Source organism: Dermochelys coriacea, chromosome 2 (assembly GCF_009764565.3).
Source record: "Dermochelys coriacea isolate rDerCor1 chromosome 2, rDerCor1.pri.v4, whole genome shotgun sequence".
Lineage (NCBI taxonomy): Eukaryota > Metazoa > Chordata > Testudines > Dermochelyidae > Dermochelys > Dermochelys coriacea.
Window position 1 is genome coordinate 133,798,920 of NC_050069.1, and position 19,859 is coordinate 133,818,778.

Genomic DNA, 19,859 nt, shown 5'->3' on the forward strand with positions numbered 1-19,859 from the left:
CATTCTATCATTCTCAGTAAAGACAGGTAGCTTGCTTTCTTTCAGAGGTGGATAACAGTTTAATTGCTATAGATATGCTACCACACAATTTTTTTCTATGACAGCCTAATTTATTCTTAAGGTAAACATTACAGAGAAAACATATTAAAATACTAAAAGAAACTATGTGCATACCAATAAGCTTAACAGAGTTCATTCCAGCTTTCTGGCAAGTGCAGTCTTTTAATATCCCACCCCAGGGGCATCCTTGTGGTTACAAATTCATCCTAGCTTCAGGTAAGAACAAGGATCCTCTTATCATGTTCAGTTCCCTACATCAAATCTCTAAGCTATTAGTAGAATTCCAGGTTTATTGAGGCAAGAACTGAAGATGGTTGAGAAAGTGTTAGGCCCTGTAGGTGTTAGCCCTCGTGAGTTCCAGTAATTACTCAGATACATGTCTATGGGAAAGGGAATTTTACTATGGCTGGCAAGAAAGGGAAAGGTTGCAGATACCCTAGATACAACTCATACCCTGAGTTACAACTCAGTGAGACAATAGTAGTTCAAATTTTGGCCCCTGGAGGCAGCCCAATCAAGGATTAGGGAATCTTCAAGCTTAATGCCTGGGTTGGCATCTACAGCCCAGTCTTCTAATAAAATTGGAGCTTTGAGGTGTCAAGACCAGGATCACTTAATGGTATCTCTTGCTCCTGGTCCAATCTCTGCTGCTTACCCCCCAAGTTCGGCATAGACTTGATCCCAGCTCTAATGTTCAGCAGTCTCACCCTGGCCCCCACACAATTCCCTATCCCCTGCTGCAGTCTGCTCTGCACATAGTTCCCTGGTGGCTTCTCCTGCATCCAACTTCCCTGCTGCTCATGGCTTGCCATGTGGCCTCTGTTTGCCCCAGAGCCAGATCACTTTCTGGGTCAGGGTTTTACAATATAGTTTCTGTCCCTTTCCCTGCTTTCTCCAAGGGAAAAGGATATGTCTGAGTGTTCACCTCAGAGGGTCATAGAACAGTGGGGATGGGGTTGATGGGAATGATGATTTCCTGCTTACCTGATTTCTATCACAAATGCCAGAATTTCAAATTCCTCGCACAGATTATTTGGAATCAGACATAAGATTAAGGTTTGTTGTAAAACAATGCATTTAATATTCCTAACAAAGAACAAATTCTACTAGAAGGACTGTAAATAAAATAAATATATATTGGCAAGGTACAATAATTCTTTCTCATACAATAAAATGTAGATTAAATGGGTGTTTCAGGAGAATTTAGAAAGTCAAGATAAAATGTCAGTGAACATATTTTTGAGTCCCAGTTCAAGCTCATAGAAGGAATCTAATGAGGCCTTATCAAAGTAGGAGAGAATTTTCTCTTAAGTTTCTGATCTGAGATCTTTAAGACTGCAATTTCCTTGCAAAAGTACAAATAATAAAGTAAAATATAGTGTGGAAGCTTTTAGCATATATAGAGACCCAGTGTAATGTTTGATACCGAAAATGACTCAAATGGAATAATGTAAATCTTCACATTCGAGATGAAACAGCACCATAAAATATAGATATGAATTCAGATCTGGATTTCAGACACCCTTCTCAAAAAGTTCTGGGGTGGGGTAACTGAGAGGTTTTTAAGCATGTAAGCCAGATCCAGGTTTGCGTCTAGATTTCAAATCCCATGCAGTGGTTAGGTTGTTCTGCAATCCATTTCAGGTCCATCTCTTCTTGAAACACACTTGAAAAATATATTCTTCCACAAAGTAAAAATCTCAGTATTAACTTTTGGCAGCTTGCTCAAAATAGTCATACAGGATTAATAATAGCAGATCTCTTCGTGTCATAAAAATATATATGTAAAGTATCTGTGTATCACAGCCAAATAAGGAATAAAAACAAATACAAAATACAGCCTGAATCTTGTGTTCCCACATAAATATATGCTGCTGATGTTTACCTCCCTCATTATAAACTGCAAGAGAAGAAGAGGGAATGAAGCACAGCACTGTTCCATAATGAAATGCCAATCCTGGGCAAATCAATGGCAAAATTCCCCCTGAATTTAGTAGAAGTAGAATCAAGCCTGAAAACTTTAATTTCAAAATTGCATACATAATGACATTTGATGACAAGCAAACATAATGTCTGGAAATTGCAAGTCACCCATTGTGGAAGAAAAGAATGCTAAGAATGATTAACAGACCTATATTTGAAACTATCTCATAAGCACAATGTCCCAGAAAAATGCTAATCACGACACACCTGATCAAATATTAAATGCAAACTAAATTTTTTACATTTCTAATGGAAGGGCAATTTTGTGATCTATTGTTTTCAATAAATAGTCTCTATTAAAGAAAGGACAGTTTTATTTGGTCTGATCTTCCTGCAATGTAAAAAAGGAGTAACTCTACTGAAGAAAGTGGAGTTATGCTGATGTAAAAAAGGTGGAATAAATCTCAGAATCAGGTGTGATATCTCTGAACATATCATCTTGGAGAAGCCCAGCAGCAAGTAGGGCAGATTGATCATAAGAAGTTGTCTGGCCAGTAATGTATCTGATTAATGGTTGCAACTGTTCCTAATGGATTATAGATGTGAGCTACAACTATGTGATAGGGCACAGTGGAGGTGCAACATGCCAGAGAGCAGCAGGGCTTGAGTGAAGAGGCAGTGCTGGTGAAGGAGTCGAAGTGAGGTGTGGGGAGTTGCAGAGCCAACCATGGAAAGTTTGGAGGCTGAGGAAAGTGCAGTAGGACTCCTGAACCCCTCTGATGTCCCTCATATGCCATTTTTGTGGTTCAATAAGAAAGAGAGATTAAGAACACAAGTTGGGAGTAGAACTCAAAATTTTAGGGCCTATAGGAGCTTATTGTTATGATTTAGTCCTGATCAACATATGATACTTGAACAGTGACATTATTAATCCTAAAACAATATATCTGTAAGTTTTAGGGTCCAAAGGCCAGCTCTACCAGGGATTTCACCAGATCGGACAAACTAAAGCCCTCCTTTACTCAATTCATGATGATATCTCCTAAGCTTGTCTCAGCTGGAAGATGTTCTTTGTGTGATGTATGTTTTAGGCTCTCTAGGTCAGTGGTTCTCAAAGCCGGTCTGCCATTTGTTCAGGGAAAACCCCTGCCAGGCTGGACCAGTTTGTTTACCTGCCGCATCTGCAGGTTCGGCTGATTGCAGCTCCCACTAGCCGCAGTTCCCCGCTCCAGGCCAATGGGGGCTGCGGGAAGCAACGCGGGCCAAGGGATGTGCTGGCCGCCCTTCCCGCAGCCCCCATTGGCCTGGAGCAGTGAACTGCGGCCAGTGGGAGCCGGGATCGGCCGAACCTGCGGACGTGGCAGGTAAACAAACCAGTCCAGCCCGGCGGGGGCTTTCCCTGAACAAGCGGTGGACCGGCTTTGAGAACCACTGCTCTAGATGGTAGCAGATACATCCCATGTTACCCAGCTGTGCTATCTAATTGAATAATTAAAATATGGAATCACACAAAGGAAATACTCTTAATTCTTTGATAAGTAGGAACACACAGGCACCCATGTACTTCAAGGGGCAATTGGATGCTTCCTTCTGACTTTGTGAAAACAGCATGATCTACTGATGAAGCAACATTAACTAACTCACTAATCACAGATGTAATAGTGGATAGAATCTGTAGGCAATGAACCATAATTGGCACAGATTTACACTCTCTCCAACCGTATTGATTTTTTGTGGGGATACACGTAGTATAAATCAGGATTAAATTTTCCTACAACTAAAATATGTATCCTCAATGTATATATAAAGAAAAGGAGGACTTGTGGCATCTTAGACACTAACAAATTTATTTGAGTATAAGCTTTCGTGAGCTACAGCCCACTTATATATATATATATAGTTCTCTGTCTGTGTGTGTGGTGTGTGTACACACACATAAAACTTATTTTTACTCACTGCTCATGCTTTGTTTTGTGAGTAATTTCAGATGACTTTAATAAAAAGTGGTATGTGGCTCTCTGATTTATTTTCAGAGCATCTGCCTGTTGTACCTTCATTTTGTTAAAAGAAATGTTCCAACTGTCATATATTAATCTCTTTACTAATCTACCTTGGTGTATTTCTAATGCACCCTGCCAGTATATCTGTTTGCCAGATAATCTTTAAGGATATATGGTGGCAATCATAGAATCATAGAATCATAGAATATCAGGGTTGGAAGGGACCCCAGAAGGTCATCTAGTCCAACCCCCTGCTCAAAGCAGGACCAAGTCCCAGTTAAATCATCCCAGCCAGGGCTTTGTCAAGCCTGACCTTAAAAACCTCTAAGGAAGGAGATTCTACCACCTCCCTAGGTAACGCATTCCAGTGTTTCACCACCCTCTTAGTGAAAAAGTTTTTCCTAATATCCAATCTAAACCTCCCCCATTGCAACTTGAGACCATTACTCCTCGTTCTGTCATCTGCTACCATTGAGAACAGTCTAGAGCCATCCTCTTTGAAACCCCCTTTCAGGTAGTTGAAAGCAGCTATCAAATCCCCTCTCATTCTTCTCTTCTGCAGACTAAACAATCCCAGCTCCCTCAGCCTCTCCTCATAAGTCATGTGCTCTAGACCCCTAATCATTTTCGTTGCCCTTCGTTGTACTCTTTCCAATTTATCCACATCCTTCCTGTAGTGTGGGGCCCAAAACTGGACACAGTACTCCAGATGAGGCCTCACCAGTGTCGAATAGAGGGGAACGATCACGTCCCTCGATCTGCTCGCTATGCCCCTACTTATACATCCCAAAATGCCATTGGCCTTCTTGGCAACAAGGGCACACTGCTGACTCATATCCAGCTTCTCGTCCACTGTCACCCCTAGGTCCTTTTCCGCAGAACTGCTGCCGAGCCATTCGGTCCCTAGTCTGTAGCGGTGCATTGGATTCTTCCATCCTAAGTGCAGGACCCTGCACTTATCCTTATTGAACCTCATTAGATTTCTTTTGGCCCAATCCTCCAATTTGTCTAGGTCCTTCTGTATCCTATCCCTCCCCTCCAGCGTATCTACCACTCCTCCCAGTTTAGTATCATCCGCAAATTTGCTGAGAGTGCAATCCACACCATCCTCCAGATCATTTATGAAGATATTGAACAAAACGGGCCCCAGGAGCGACCCCTGGGGCACTCCACTTGACACCGGCTGCCAACTAGACATGGAGCCATTGATCACTACCCGTTGAGCCCGACAATCTAGCCAGCTTTCTACCCACCTTATAGTGCATTCATCCAGCCCATACTTCCTTAACTTGCTGACAAGAATGCTGTGGGAGACCGTGTCAAAAGCTTTGCTAAAGTCAAGAAACAATACATCCACTGCTTTCCCTTCATCCACAGAACCAGTAATCTCATCATAAAAGGCGATTAGATTAGTCAGGCATGACCTTCCCTTGGTGAATCCATGCTGACTGTTCCTGATCACTTTCCTCTCCTCTAAGTGCTTCAGGATTGATTCTTTGAGGACCTGCTCCATGATTTTTCCAGGGACTGAGGTGAGGCTGACCGGCCTGTAGTTCCCAGGATCCTCCTTCTTCCCTTTTTTAAAGATGGGCACTACATTAGCCTTTTTCCAGTCATCCGGGACTTCCCCCGTTCGCCACGAGTTTTCAAAGATAATGGCCAAGGGCTCTGCAATCACAGCCGCCAATTCCTTCAGCACTCTCGGATGCAATTCGTCCGGCCCCATGGACTTGTGCACGTCCAGCTTTTCTAAATAGTCCCTAACCACCTCTATCTCTACAGAGGGCTGGCCATCTCTTCCCCATTTTGTGTTGCCCAGCACAGCAGTCTGGGAGCTGACCTTGTTAGTGAAAACAGAGGCAAAAAAAGCATTGAGTACATTAGCTTTTTCCACATCCTCTGTCACTAGCTTGCCTCCCTCATTCAGTAAGGGGCCCACACTTTCCTTGGCTTTCTTCTTGTTGCCAACATACCTGAAGAAACCCTTCTTGTTACTCTTGACATCTCTTGCTAGCTGCAGCTCCAGGTGCGATTTGGCCCTCCTGATATCTTTCCTACATGCCCGAGCAATATTTTTATACTCTTCCCTGGTCATATGTCCAACCTTCCACTTCTTGTAAGCTTCTTTTTTATGTTTAAGATCCGCTAGGATTTCACCATTAAGCCAAGCTGGTCGCCTGCCATATTTACTATTCTTTCGACTCATCGGGATGGTTTGTCCCTGTAACCTCAACAGGGATTCCTTGAAATAAAGCCAGCTCTCCTGGACTCCCTTCCCTTTCATGTTAGTCCCCCAGGGGATCCTGGCCATCTGTTCCCTGAGGGAGTCAAAGTCTGCTTTCCTGAAGTCCAGGGTCCGTATCCTGCTGCTTACCTTTCTTCCCTGCGTCAGGATCCTGAACTCAACCAACTCATGGTCACTGCCTCCCAGATTCCCATCCACTTTTGCTTCCCCCACTAATTCTACCCGGTTTGTGAGCAGCAGGTCAAGAAAAGCGCTCCCCCTAGTTGGCTCCCCTAGCACTTGCACCAGGAAATTGTCCCCTACGCTTTCCAAAAACTTCCTGGATTGTCTATGCACCGCTGTATTGCTCTCCCAGCAGATATCAGGAAAATTAAAGTCACCCATGAGAATCAGGGCATGCGATCTAGTAGCTTCCGTGAGTTGCCGGAAGAAAGCCTCATCCACCTCATCCCCCTGGTCCGGTGGTCTATAGCAGACTCCCACCATGACATCACTCTTGTTGCACACACTTCTAAACTTAATCCAGAGACACTCAGGTTTTTCCACAATCCTTTATGCTCCAGCTGTTTTGTGGCTCCCTATGCTCCTCTTACTGAAAAGGGGGCTTGGCAGGAAGGGAAGTGGACATGGCTGAAGTACCCTTGTGCTCCCTGGCTGCCAGAGTAGCCCACTGGACCATGGGTAGCCAGGTATATTTTTCAGCAGCTCCAGGATTTCTCTAAATTGCATCAGGTGATCAGGATGGGCCAGGATATCAGGTGACTTAGAACTACTTTTACACTCCTGTTGCTGAGCTGCACTGAACACCTTTAGCATAGCCCTTGATCTCTCCCATATAGATATAACAGTTTTACCCCTTTGCCACCATGGAACAAATCCCTGAACCCAGCTACAAGCCCAAGTAGCTGGGTATTGGGGAGATGTGCCTAAATTCAAGGTGAGACCTCTTTTCCTCTTCCCTCCTTAGCTAGCCTTAGATGCATGCTTGAGGTAGTCCAGCTTTTTCCTAATACAGCCCCACAGTGCAGGGAGGACTGAGAACATGTACAGCATCAGATCCTCCCATCCAGTTGCTCTTTTTCCCTGTGTGCTGCTGTGAAAGAAGCCTGTGCGAAGCTGGGCTCTGCACCAAGAAAGAAGCGCACGCTCCCTGAGCATCCTCCTAGAATATAGTCTCATCCTTGCTGTCGCTGGTTCCAGTGAATAAGACACCTCCATTGCTGTGTGTGTCAGGACTGAGTACATCCCTCATTGCAGGGCTTTCATCTCTGGAGGCCGATTTTCAGATGACGCTCATTTTACAGTCATAACTGTACAATGGTTTCAGTTCAGCGTTAGCTCATGACTCAAGTGACTCACATACAACGTAGCATATAACACAGAAATGTTGAGTGTTTTTCAAGGAAGATCTAGCTGATGCCACAATGCAGATGTGATTGGGCTTCTCCATATGGTAGGTCTGATGTTGAAATCTGGAAATAACATACACCACCATTAGAAGGCATCGGTGCTTCTCTCTCTCCCCCATTCCCTTTTAGAGCTTGTCAGTTCAGTTCCATTTCAAAATGTATTAAAGCAATTGCATTTTACTTTTGTTTACTTCCATAGGGCCAGTATTTTGATGGACAATGCAGCATCATGGGATTTCCTGTCTCAGAATGTAACTGCAACTGTTACATTCAATTTTCCCCATACTTTTAAAACTTTGCTTAAATGACCCTTTAAAGCTATTGGCAGCACAGCCACCAGAGGGCATATTCTTGTTGCTCCATGGGATTCTTGATTTAGAAGAGATTCAGGACTCTTGCTTCCTATATACTGATTTAATTATGTAATGTACCCAGTAAATTTAATCTTGAGGGCAGGCTTTATTTCCCCCGTCATCTGTCCAATGATTTGCCACACATCTTTTACCGTCTGTAATTATTATTAAAACAATTCCTTTGGAAGTATTTAGATTGACTATAAAGAAGAAATGAGTCAGATTCAGATCACCCTTTTACATGCAGATATCTACAAAATACATCGAGGCCAACTAGTAATATAATGTCCCAAATTGCTGGAAAAAGATGAAAGCTGCTTATTTCATATGGAAACTAGATATAAGAAAATGAATGAATTGGGTTAGGTCAAGTATTTTCTCAGTCTCCAAGATGGCTGTTTTAGAAAGAGAAAGTAAGGAATCATAAATATCAGTAATCGCCATATGATCAAACATAATTTTATTGTGCTATTAACTCACTAACAAAATCACTCACAGCCCTTATCAAGATCATTTAAATAGCAATATTTTAAAGATCTGACCTCCCTTTTAGCATGTACAAGTAATTATGAATGTAAATAAGCATATATACATATATAGGCCCAAATTTTCAAGAATCCATTGTCATCATCATCAATATGGCAAGCCCCAAAGGGACATGGCCTCCTTGTGAATCGAGCAATATCCAGATTGATCTGTGTCAAGGTACTTAGTGTTTGTCTATCATTGTCTATTTTGTTTTGCCATCAAAGCTTTTGGTGCCCATGTGCCAGCTGCATACCAGTATTCCTTGGTAAACCCACTGTGGAATTTGTTGGTCTTTTTTCCAGTTTAATAGTATGTCCCTGCCAAGAAAGCTGCCGAAACCAAACGAGTGCTGATAAGGAGGCTAGGTTTGGTTTCAGACATTCTCATTTATATCTTGTCTTACCACTTGGTATAGAGCAGCTGACAAAATTGACAAGAAATGAAAACATCAATCCAATGTTCTTCAGGCTTTCTCAGCATCCAGGTTTCATTGACATACAATAGAATTGGCATAATTATATTTCACTAATTTGGAGTGTGTCTAATTTGAGCTTCCTAAATGTTTCTTGGGCTCAGCATCCAGAAATTATGTCTTCCCATGTTAGCAGACATTTGAAAACTGATTGTGCCCACAGTTCATGTAATTAAATATCAAAATACCTTCATTTGTGTCTGCAAATAATTATAACTGCAAGCACAATTTTGTCAGTGTATGTACTCATGACAAAGGAAAGTTATTTTAAGGCTACTTTAAAATTACATCCCACACTGTAAATTGCAGGTGGATCAACATAAACAGTAGCTGTTATATGCAGCTGTCAATAGCGTATAGCTGATAATTAGGTTTCCTAGTGCATATATTTACCAGTTATTCACCATCAGCATGATTTTTAAGTGAATTTAATATTATATGTAAGATGTTAGATGACAGCTCCACTTTGCTTGTCTGAGTCAGCCATCTTGAAGTGTTTCACATTTCCACTAAGTCTTGGCTTATCTTACTGAAATTATCCTGATGTGCAATATAACAGGCTCTCTTAAAGAGGAAGTGTTTATTAAATGGAACTGCTATTAATTGCAGACACCAAGAAACAGGTTTCTATGTGGCTTGATTTATAGTTTGTTCTTTGCAGTGTAGTTGTAGCCATATCAGTCCCAATATATTAGGGACACAAGGTGTGTGTGGTAATATCTTTTATTGTCTCTCACCAACAGGAGTTTGTCCAATAAAAGATATTACCTCACCTACCTTGTCTCTCTAGCTTTTTCTTTGTGATTTTCCAAGGACCTCACCCTGTCTGGAACAGGACACAGCACAGAGATGTCTCATGGCTGAATATTATACAGAAAGGAAACAACACAGAAACTGCATCAAAGGTCACATTTGTGATTGTGCCTTTCCTTATGTCAACATTTTCCCATTTAAAACCAAACTGAAACTGCTACCTCACTTTACGTAGGCTACCATCTGCCATCAGTTGGTTAAAAACCTCCATTCACTACAGATTTGGGTAAGATTCAAATCAGTGACTTTGATGTGAGTAGTGTCATAAGCAATATGTTTCCTTAAAAGGAAAAGGAAATGCTCCTTAGCCTAAATAAGGGATCTGTTTATTAGTATTCATCTGTGTCTTCCAGCATGTCCTCACACTCCAAGGCACAACTTAGAGGGGAAGATGCGTTATCTAGTGAGTCATCCATATTCATTAGTATGCAAGTGCTTTTAAGCAACCAGTGCTGACAGCTCTGAGCAAGGTTCTTCATCCTATCCCTATGTAATCAGCAACCAAAAAGATGTGATCTGAATGTTCTCTGACTGATAGCAACTGATTTGGAAACCAACAAATGTTTCCTTCAAAGCTGGCTACAGCTGACTATTTCGTTCCCCATTACATTAGAGCTTGTTTTACGCTGACATTTGTAGCCCTTTCATCAAGAGAATAATGTCCATTGATAGAGGCACATTGTTTGCCTGAATAGCACCGCATCACTGTGAACTAATGATAACTAATGAGTTACATTTTTCAATTGCATTAGCAAATTGTTCTGGCAGAGTAAAATGTCTTACTCCTGCTGATGCTCTTTCATGTATTAGTGTTGCTGCAGTGTGCACTACTATAGCTTTTAGTCTCTTTTGTAAACTGAAATTCCAAAGATTAGGTGAGTAGGCTTTGTGGGATTTATTTGGCCTATGCATTAGAGTTTGAAAGGACAGTGATGAGGCCTGTAGATTTGTTTATGAGAACATGCTTCTGACTAATCAGGATCTTACATTGGCCAGAGGTTTGACACCAACACTACAATGCTGTAAGTATTTCATGCAGTGAGCAAATGAAAAGGGACAGCAAGGGATAGGTATATCTTCACCATTGGCAATTCTTTCTTACAGAAATTCTGTATCAGTCTGCTTCAGTCAAAGACGTCCAAGGGAGAGGTCAGGAATAGGTTGTTAATGGATGAGAAGGAGGGACTAATCAGTCATCAAATTAATACTATAGATTGTTAGCGCCTCAGCCATCTGGTATAGTTCAGTTGAACTAGCAATTATTTTTCTTACTTTTCTGAGTGTTTTAGATTTTATTTTTTAGTGCTTAATATATTCCTTCTAAGTCACCTTTCCCACATTCTTAGCAGTAGATACCGATTGTTTAGATTCAGTATTATTATTTCTATTGCAGTAGCACCTGAATTGTACTAAGTGTTGTCCAAACATAGAGGAATATAGACCCTGAAGCATTTATAATCTATTCTGACTGTCCACTGTCTTTAGTGTTGTAATTTGTTGCTGCAGCTGTACATATATGACACAGGTAGTAGGCTCCTGAGTTTTTATATTCTGAGGAGAAAGGAAAGGCCGATATTAAGTTCCTTTGCTTTCATATTCAGTACTGATATTATGATCTTCATAGATGTCCTTTCACTGGGAGGTATCCTAATGTCTCAGGATATAATAGCAAGAGCAGCTCTAAAGTTATGCTTTCATATTTGTCATTCAAACCAATGAACATATAGAATTTCTCTTAACATTGGCTCTTTCCATTCATTCTTTGGAAGATTGCCTATTTTTTTATATTGCCTACCTCCTCTCTTCTTGATTGGCAGCCTAATGCAGAGAGCAGGGGAAGGGAATGTTACATCACCCATATAATGAACTTAGAAACATGACCATTTCTGAATAAACACAAATAACAAGATTCCAAGTTTGCCGTGGTTGATCCAATGACACTACATTTCTTCAGGTCCCCTTGCCTGTGGGAGACAGGAGGATAGTCAGATATTGCATAAAACATCCATTTCTACTTCCAACTCTTAAAGTTATGAATTTGATCTCATACCCATTTTCAGACAACTGTGTAATGAACTGTGTTAGTAAATAATGGCAGAGAATAGAATACTATATATAGTATTATATGAAAATATGAATACTTTTTGCTTTTTGTGTGTTTCTCTGCTGGAACTTAGCTGAAACAGCTTCAGGGTTGTGTAAACCATGAAACTGGTTTGTTGGATTTTATCTGTGAAATCCTTGGTCTGTACAAATAGCAGAGTGAAACAGAGTGTCAAATGTGAATTGTTAGCTCCAGGTGTGCCTGCCTGCCCTTCCCCTCCCCGAACAAGACAAGCTAACAAGTAAAACCCAAGGTCAAATAACACCATACATGAAATGATAGTGCTTTTGCTCTGCTAGGGCAAGTAATAAAAGTTACATTATTTCTGCTATTACAAACTGGTACAGCAAAAATAATTGTGCATGTGTAAACTTGTGGCAATGTAACCTATTCACACTTATGTTCTGAATCTTTAAATATTCAAAATCAAATTTATATTTCTGTTACATTCCAAATTTTTCAAATATGAATAAAGACAAGAATTTCAAGATTTTAGGATGTTTAATGTGATTTTCAAAAATGCCTAAATCCTGTTCATTAGACCATTCCGCCTATGGAGTTAGATGCTTTTTAAAATCCCACCAGGCATCTTTTCCCTCTTTAGGTGCCTAAATACCTTTAAAATTCTGACCTTGCATGACTTAGGAGCACCAGCACTATACCATCAATGGAACTTAGTATCCCAAATCAGGTTCTCTTCAAAATTCCCCCCTTTCCCCATTCAAATCCAGGTGAATATAGTTTATATATGTATAAGATCTGGTATCTGCAGACATACCATAAGCATGTGCACAAAGCCTAGGATAAGTTCATGCAAAATTGTTTTCATAGAGTCATAGATTCCAAGGCCAGAAAGGGCTATTGTGATCAGCTAATTTGACCCCTTATAGAACACAGGAAATTAGAATTTTCCCCAAATAATTCTTAGAGCATATATTTTACAAAAACATCTAATCTTGATTTAAAAATGACCAGGTATGAAGAATCCACCATGACCCTTGATAACTAAGTGTTCCAATGGTTAATTACTCTCACTGTTTATTTAAAAAAAAAAAGCCTTATTTCCAGTCTGAATTTGTCTACCTTCAGCTTCCAGCTTCCAGCTGTTGCACCATGTTATACCTTTCTCCGATAGACCAAAGAGCTCATTATTAAATATTTGTTACCCATGTAGGACTTGTAGACCTTAACCAAGTCATCCCTGTGGTATACAGGAGGTCAGAGTAGATGATCAAAATGGTCCCTTCTGCCTTTGGAATCTGAGTCTTCGGTCACATCCTGCTGTCAAAGACACCTATTCAGCCAGTGTAACTGAAAGCAAAATTTTGGCCCCTTTAACGAGCTTTGTACACAATTTGATACCTGAAAGATTTTTAGTTACACCTTTTTAAATTAAAATTAAACAGATTTATTGATAGCTTGAGATATTTTCTTATGAAAGGAGTAAAAAGAAAGAGGAACAGGGTTGCTGATGGTAAAGATAAATCCATACATGAGTTAGGTTGGCTGAATCTGGGCCTCACTGATTGGCTTTTAATCCACCTTTCTTCAAACCAGTTTAGTTGACAAGCTAAGAATAAGCCTTTCCATATCTTTTAACCTCGAGAGTTATGTTTCTATGGGGCAGATACAGAATTCTGAAGCTACATTGGTGAAAAATATGTGTTGGCTGCCTTAACGAGGATTCTAAACAAATACCTCTGTTTAACTTCAGTAAAGCAAAAGATTTCCTAATATGATGATAAAAAAAAATTGGGGGGAGAACATCCCTGAAACAGCTCCTGTTGTGATACTAGACCAGATATATTTTGGTTTAGGACAATCCTGAAAGATAAAAAGGTGGTTCCATATACCTTGTCAGATGTCTTTCAGAATTTTGTGTCTCCTTTGTTTTGGTAATGCTCACAAATATCTTATCATGTTCTTTTGGTGTTCTCTTTATGACAAGGGGAAACTTGTATTATTGGAAATGAAGAAATAAATCTCTCTTGACTAGAGTAGTAGAAGGCTAGTAGCTGACTGCTGAAAGATTTAAAGATTTTATTCCCACTGAAACCTGAAAATATTGCCATCTTGATAAGAAAATATAAGATTCATTATTTTTGAAGAGGGTTTTATTTTTACTAATTATATTGCCTAGAGTGTTTCAGAATCCTGGCCTTGGAATCCTTCTTTTTTAAACAAGAATTCATGAAAGTAATTTTTGGTGAACTATGTCTGAGTTACTTTAACTGCAGATGTTTGCTTGTAAGTTACCCTAATAAGCACTTTTTCTCCCTCTGGCTCATTTGAGCATGTTATTGCTAGTCCATGTACAAGTTTTAGAAACAAAAAAGAGACTTCTAGTCATTTTGTTCTATGGAAACTTCCCAGTTTCCCAATTGTTAGGTAATACATTAAAACTCATACAAATATAGCAGATCAGAGTATTGCTTTATCATGAGTTCTGTTTGCCTGCAGCCGGGGCCATTCCCTGATACTCCCTCAGAAAACACCACTTTCTTCCCATTCACTGTCATGAAGCTACTTGTGCAATAATGAGCAGTATTATATAGATACTTATTGATACTGACAGATGAATTTACAATCTGATTCATAAAATTATCATAACATGCAGAATGCAAGTCAATTTAATTCATAATTGTTCAGAACCCCTAGTGTGTCATGGCTGAGTACATCAATACAAAAATAATCCTGCAATCTTTCTTACAAACTGAAATAATGCTGTGCCATTAGTGGACTTAACTGTCCATTTCTACCATCAGATAAGATGTATTACTCTCTTCCCGTTGGAGGTGAGTTCCAAATGCGTGAGAGTTTGCATAGTTGCTATATATATGAATGAATGACCTGATGCATGGCACTAGTGTAAGTCCATTGATACCAGAGGAATTACTCATAATTTGCTCTTTGTAAATAAGCACTGAGTCAGGTCCGAAGAGAGGACCCTTGGCTTCACAGGTGTTGATCCAGCATCTTCCACAAACCCAAAAAATAAAATTCTCTTAAAAATTTAAACAAACAAAATTACAAGCCTGAAGGAACCCAAACTTTAAAAATAGTAGCTCTAACCCAATCTACTGTATAACCAAAGATAACCTCCCAAAACATCTAAGTTAAAAAGAACTCCCAAACGTGTAATTTAGTGGTAAACTGAAAACTCTGTATTGTGTCATCTACTACCTTGATAAGTGTTTGTAACTTGTGAACTGAAAATTGTGATTGGCACTGGTATTTATGGTTTGAGCATTGGCTTGCTAAACCCAAGGTTGTGAGTTCAATCCTTGAGGGGCCCATTTAGGGATTTGGGGCAAAAATTGGGGATTGGTCCTGCTTTGAGCAGGGGTTGGACTAGATGATCTCCTGAGGTCCCTTCCAACCCTGATATTCTATGATTCTATGAACTATCATTCTCGTGGATAAAGATTATATAAAATATATAGTATTCTACATGGAGTTATAAAAAAGTAAAATAAAAATTGCACTTTATCAACTGATAGAACTAAATGCTAAAACTTAAATTGTTGATCTAAATCCAAAAAGAAATCACTTCAAGTAAAATTAATTTAATTGACTGTTCCCAAAGAAATACTTGAATTCACAAACTGTGTACATTCCTGTCAGAGGGGCTCTTGAGTTTGGGCTTTGAGTTTAACCATATATTTATGCTCCTTACACAACTTTAACAATCAGTATTATGGAAGCACCTCCACATTGCAGGGGCCCTTTTGATTATTTGCACTATATGGAGATAAATTACAGAATAAATCTAAGACGTTTCTATATTTCTTTCATTTTACCATGAAGAAGTTGATTTTCTCCAGTATAGTGCTGCTAGTGTTAGCTCCAACCATAAAAGAACAGAAGCAAAAGGAAGATTGTATATAGCAGTCTCGCTTCAAATAGCAGCAGCCAATCACATGCGTACTGGATTCTCTGAGTGAAAGAGGTACATTAATGAAGAATATATATTGCTTGGCAGCAACCCATTAATCTGATATCCGGACAGGTTCACTTTTGTGCCCAAACGTGTGAGGAAACAACTAGTGCCTTTGCCAAAGTGTCATATGTGCTAAAGTTGAAAGATTCAGATCCTGATTTTGAATACACCAAAGTTTGGAGATGTTTGGATCTGGGATGTCAGGTGAGTAGATTATAAAAATAGGGGCAATTTGCAAAATTCAGATCTGGATCTGGGGTAGTATTTCAAATGCCCTCAAGTTTTGGAGGTTGATCAGGGCCAGGATTTTGATTTGGAGAGGAAGGATGGTCCAGTGGTTAGGGTGTTAGTGTAGTTCTTGAGAGAAACAGATTCAGTTTCATACTCCACCACAAACTTCCTGTGTCTGTCCTTGTGCAAGTCACTTTGCTCCAGTTCCCCATCTGTAAAATGGGGGAAATAATACTTCCTTAGGAGAAATATGTTAATTTTGTGAGGCACTCAGATACTGTGGTGATAAGAGCCATATTAATATGACAGATAAATATGTATACTGACCCATTTCTAGGCAAGTACAGCTATGATTCATTTCACTGTTAATACCATTGCATCCTACACATTCATTCTGGTTTTCAAATCAAGTGCACCTTAAAATCAGTATTAAGTTATTTACTATTTGTGGTCTGTACAGAGAAATCATTTTCTCTGGAAAAAAACTCAACTTCCATATTTTGCTTTCCTCTTGTGCCACTTCCACAATTAGTTCTAGCTTGTCTGAAGACAATCTATACTGTGAACTAGCAAGTTCTTGAGGCTCTTTCCCAGATATCAATGTAAACAGGCGTCAGCTTCAGGATATATTTTATTATTATTATTATTATTATTATTTATTTATTTACTTATTTATTTTATTTTATTTCATTTGCAACATCACAAAGTAGCAAAATCCTGTAGGTAAAGACTGCTCTGCTCTCCCACAGCTCCTTTGTGGTTGGATCCTCAAATGGAGCACCCTAACATGTTGGATAATTTAGACTCATAAACAGTTGTTGTACATACTAAATTTGCCAAATATATAAATATATAACTGAAAAGTTCCAAAAGAAGCAAAAATAGCAGGTTTTATTGTCTGTGTAGGTGTTCCAATAATGTTGCACCATTACAGCAAATGCAAATCCTGATAACTGGACAGAAATAATCTTATTGATTTCAAAAGATCTTTTGTTCACTGCTGGACTGCCCCTTCCATTATTTTTTTCAGTGTTGCCATCCAGATTTTGTTTGAGTGTTTAGTTCATTGCCTGTCTAAGAACTCTTTTTTCTAAAAGAACATGTTAATATGGTGTAGTCTTGGAATCTTCTCGTGCAAGGCATTATATTGAATTTATGTCCTTGTGTGAAAGTATGTAACTGTTCCTTGATAATATTAAAGGCTCTAATAGTGCTCCTTGTTCCATGTCTATAATTCCCATTCCTGTTAATAGTTGTTAAACATGCAGATCAAGAAAACCATAGTAGATCCAGGTCTCTTTATATTAAGCCTTTGCTTGCTTTTTTTCCGATTGTGCTTAAGAATGGGTGTGTTGCGTGTTGTTTTTTGTTTGTTTGTTTTGAACCGTCATTTGTCAGTTTGTAACACTTCTTTTGGATCAGAAGATTCTGGATTTATGTATAACGCCAGTACTAAGCCTATTAGCCATTGCCAGCACTAGCATTGCCACACTATGAAGCAAAAGCCAAAGTATGAAAAAATACCCAGAGAACCCATCTACTATTTTTTTTTAATTTATTTTGGTTGCTCGCAAGTAAAGCTAAACTACATAACACTATTGCAAATAAAACACCAGCTTGCTCATTGGTATATTTTATTTCTCAAAGAATAGGTGCTATTGTTAAATGACTGAGAGTGACCCATGGTAAGAGCATAATAGTGATTTCCTTTGTCTGCATAGCTACTGCATTGCCAGAACTTAACTTACTGCAAAACTACATAAACTTCAAAGTTTATCCTATTTCAATAAGACCAACATTACGGTTCACATTTTAAGACTTCACTATTGTAATAGATACTAATTCCTTTTAGGGTCTGATTCTGTCATCCACATTGAGTAGTACCAAGTAGGCCATTATAAATAGAGCTGGTAAATATGTAATTTCACAAAAAATATTTTTTCCAGATTTTTCTATGGAAAAAACCCCCAAAATTGGAAAAGAAACCCCAAAATCTTAGATTTTGGTGGTTTTTTTTCCCATAAATAGGTGTTCCCGTATTTTTTCAAATGGCAAAATGAAGGGAAAAAAGGTAGGGGAGTGGCAAAACTGAGGAAAGGCTGACAACCAAAACTTTTTTTGTTTATCAAAAATCAGAAAATTTGAGGGAAAGCAAATGACACATGAACAGTTTTGCTATATTTTCAGAAATGTATTTGCATTTTGAAATTAATTCCTGAATAACTTTTGTCAATAGTTCTTGGTTTGGAAGAAGAATGGTCTAGTGGTGCAAGTGCTAACCTCAGATTCAGGAGACTGGAGTTTAATTCCCTACTCTGCTACAGACTTCCTTCGGTAAATCAATTATGTGTCTACATTTAAAAAACAAAATGTGTGCTGCTAACTCAAGTTAAATTAGTAATGAAGACGTAGCAACTTGGGTTTGCAGCTCAAGTTAGAGTCTTGGATTGAACTCAAGCTGCTAAACTCAGTTGCCCAGGCTTTGCTGCTTTTTTAACCCGAGTTAGCAAATGCTGATAAACTAACTCAGTTTCAAAACATGCCTTTTTGAAGTGTAGACATACCTTTTTTTCTCTTTGTGCCTTTATTCCCCACCTCTAAAATGGGGATATCACACTGGGGTGTTATGAGGAAAATACATTAAAAATTCTGTACAATATTATGGGGGGCATATAAGTATTTAAAATAGATACACAGCTGAAGAGAATTGTTTTTAGAATATAAACAAATATTAGGAGGAGTTTTGGTTTTTTTGCTGGGTTTTGTTTAGTTTTATTTTTCTTCCTCCTGTAGTATTCATGCAGCTGTATTGTAATGAAACAATGCAGGGTAAGTTTTGTGTGTTTTTATGTTTCCTTCTTAAATGTTCTCTCCTATTTCTACCACCAATCTTAGCAGCAAAATATAGATCTCTTATTTCAATCTGAATTAACTACAGTATGTTCATTTGATGTTATTAAATATATCTGGCACGCAGAGGCATTTGTTTAACATCTGACAGTCATGATGTTTTCACTTTTATTACCTGAATTGTTTTTCACCAGCATTTAGCTGGGTTTATTTTAACTGTTATGAAGAACATTTTATACTCCATGGTCAATTTGAGCTTCCTTATGCTCCTCCCAGAATGATTTCCTCCAAATTCCTGTTGATGAATAAACTGAGTAAATTTTATTAGGACATGATGTTCAGAAGTGACTAGTGATTTAGGATGTCTCCATTTTTGGATGCCCAACTAGAAATGCCTAAACATGGATCGATTTTCAGCAAGTGCTGAGCAACCTCCTCCTCCATCTGGAAATCAGGCCCCTTTAAGATAGGTCAAATTGGGCATCCAAAAAAAGAGAAGCTCTCAAAATCACTAGTCACTTCTGAATGTCTTTGTCCATTGCTTTTTAGTTCAGTTTTGCAGCATCATCTTGCCATGTGAAAAAAAAAATTGCGACCCAGTGGATAGAGCACTAGGCTAGGATTCAGGAGACCTGAGTTTTATTCCTCGTTCTGCAACTAGCTTGCTGGATGACCTTGGGCAAGATCAGTCATCTGTTCATGCTGCAGTTTCCCTGTCTTTAAATTGAGGATAATGATAATGACCTCTTCTGTAAAGTACTTTGAGGTCTATTGATTAAAAGTGCTAGGTACTAGTATCACTGCTCTAAATCCTGGCTCACCATCCGCAGATCATATGGAGGCTGATTGCTGTCAAACAAAATAATTTTTCTTTTGTATTAACACAGTTCCATAAATGAAGGATACTTACTTTACCTTATCCTTCAGTGTG

General features: G+C 39.0%; 1 protein-coding gene across 3 annotated transcripts in view; it reads left to right on the forward strand.

Moving 5' to 3' along the window:
- CDH18 (cadherin 18) overlaps positions 1-19,859 on the forward strand; it is a 908,539-nt gene that overhangs the window by 63,252 nt on the left and 825,428 nt on the right. The window lies entirely within an intron of this gene.